At 56.6% G+C, this 2,500-nt stretch overlaps 1 non-coding gene across 1 annotated transcript in view; it reads left to right on the top strand.

Moving 5' to 3' along the window:
• The first annotated feature begins 2,267 nt into the window (after nucleotides 1-2,267).
• LOC124772440 overlaps nucleotides 2,268-2,500 on the top strand; it is a 1,909-nt gene continuing 1,676 nt past the window's right edge. Inside the window, exon 1 of the ribosomal RNA XR_007014026.1 lies at nucleotides 2,268-2,500. This exon is cut by the window's right edge and continues 1,676 nt beyond it. This is a non-coding gene — a ribosomal RNA (small subunit ribosomal RNA).

A 2,500-nucleotide genomic window follows, 5' to 3' on the forward strand; every position in this document is an offset into this window, starting at 1 on the left:
ACCCATGTTGTGCCTTAACCTAACCTATGTTGTGCCTTAACCTAACCTATGTTGTGCCTTAACCTAACCCATGTTGTGCCTTAACCTAACCCATGTTGTGCCTTAACCTAACCCATGTTGTGCCTTAACCTAACCCATGTTGTGCCTTAACCTAACCCATGTTGTGCCTTAACCTAACCCATGTTGTGCCTTAACCTAACCCATGTTGTGCCTTAACCTAACCCATGTTGTGCCTTAACCTAACCCATGTTGTGCCTTAACCTAACCCATGTTGTGCCTTAACCTAACCCATGTTGTGCCTTAACCTAACCCATGTTGTGCCTTAACCTAACCCATGTTGTGCCTTAACCTAACCCATGTTGTGCCTTAACCTAACCCATGTCGTGCCTTAACCTAACCCATGTCGTGCCTTAACCTAACCCACGTCGTGCCTTAACCTAACCCACGTTGTCGCCTAACGTAACCCACGTTGTCGCCTAAACCTGCTCTGTAATTGTTATACGACTCGTTCAATTAGTGTAGTGTTGCCCACCCGCAACCCTCGCAATATAGTTCGCTACTCGCACTCCCCGCTCCCCTGTGTATCGCTTCATGTTAAACACCTTGCAAGTCTTGCTCACTTTCCACATGCTCCTGCTGTACACTGTAATGTGGATGGCAGCAGGACGTACATGCCGCCCCTCCCCACGTCCCCACCTTGCCCCCTGCCTTCGCAAGCTGGTTGGTGAGAACTTTGCATGTTCAATGCCCTCCGCATGCGACGTACTCAGGCTACGTTGTGGTGCGGCCTGTGTCAACTGTCCGCTAATGTCGTACGCGTAAACCACAATCTGTACTGCACATTCGTCCTTATGTACTGAATGATACATCGTGGCACATGTGTGACCGTACAACGACTGCGCCCAAAAACGGCGGACCATACAGTGCAAATATTGTGCACGCAGCTACGTGTCGTCTCCCTATGAGAGCTGGATTGCAGTGTGGTACGCCATAGAGACGTGTGGGAGGAACGGACGCCGTGGATGGCGATCAGCATGAGCTGTCTGTTGATGTATTCGGACCTAGTCGTCTCTCCTCACACACCGTGATGGCATGGTGCACCGCGTTCCATATCTGCGACATGCTACAGAGGCCGGTTGACAGTCGTTCGAGCAATGGACATCGCATACGTACGGGGGCCACCTTCCACGTATTGTCTAGGCGTGCACATTTTGTTGCGTGTATGTGGGCAGACGTAGTGTGGCGTGACACCTGACACAGGCATGCAATAATCGTGGAAGTTGCAAATGGCGATGGACGCCTGCGTTTTCTGGTGAAGTTACGCAAATGAACAAATGGTAACCTGTTGTGGTGCGGTTGTTCTCGCTAGGGGTGAATCGGTGATGGCGACGATAGGTTGAGGTACTAACCGGTTGTTCCAGCGATACCCACCATGCCGACGAAACTGAACGGCATCTGGGTGTGAAGCGATACGCGGCGGTGGCTGGGTGGGACCGTCCCCGGCCGGTGAGGGGGCGCCTCCCGGCGTGCTGGCCGCGCGGTGCGTGGGCGCACGCGCTACAGCCGGCTGGTGGGGGCGGCCAGTGGCAGGCGCGCCGGCCGACGGACGCGGCAGGCGTCGCAGCTGCGCGCCGGCGCACCCTGCGCGCGGCGCCGTGCGGCCAAAGTAGGTCCTCGCGGGCCCGGTGCGAAGCGCGGTGGACATCTTCAGTGTGCTGGTCCGATTGAGGACTGTGTGCGTTGAGGATGCGCTGCCGCCCGGCGCTCGGCGCCGCGACGCCGTCTGCTGCTCGGTCGCCCCAGCGGTTCTCGCTGGTGGTTTGTATCGCAGCTGTGCGGATGTGTTGGCGCGTGCGCTGTGCTGGGAGAGTTCGCTTCGGCACCCAAGTGGGGCTTTTGTCCTTCTGTGGCGCTGGCGTTGGAGCTGCCGGTCACCGTAGGTGGCGCGTGTTGTCTCCCGCCGGCAATGCCACGACAGCACGCTCCCGGGCCTCTGTCGGCAGCGGCAAGCTCAGTTGGGAGCACGGGTGGTCGCACCGAAAGCGTCTACTCGCCTAACTCCGGGCGATTGCGCCTCTCTCGAACCCGACCAAGTACTTGGGACGGCGCTGCGCGCCGCCGGGACCTGAGAGGGTTTCGAGGTGTATTGTGCAGGGGAGCTCAGCCTCCTCCTGTTTGCAGAATGATTGAGCGGACGCTTGCGTGTTCGCGCGGGCCCCCGGGACACACTCCCGGGCGGCCGGCTGCTCAGCTCTAGTTGACGCAGCTCCCTGGTTGATCCTGCCAGTAGTCATATGCTTGTCTCAAAGATTAAGCCATGCATGTCTCAGTACAAGCCGCATTAAGGTGAAACCGCGAATGGCTCATTAAATCAGTTATGGTTCCTTAGATCGTACCCACGTTACTTGGATAACTGTGGTAATTCTAGAGCTAATACATGCAAACAGAGTCCCGACCAGAGATGGAAGGGACGCTTTTATTAGATCAAAACCAATCGGTC

This window comes from Schistocerca piceifrons, unplaced genomic scaffold (genome assembly GCF_021461385.2).
Source record: "Schistocerca piceifrons isolate TAMUIC-IGC-003096 unplaced genomic scaffold, iqSchPice1.1 HiC_scaffold_939, whole genome shotgun sequence".
In the NCBI taxonomy this organism is placed as follows: Eukaryota; Metazoa; Arthropoda; class Insecta; order Orthoptera; family Acrididae; genus Schistocerca; species Schistocerca piceifrons.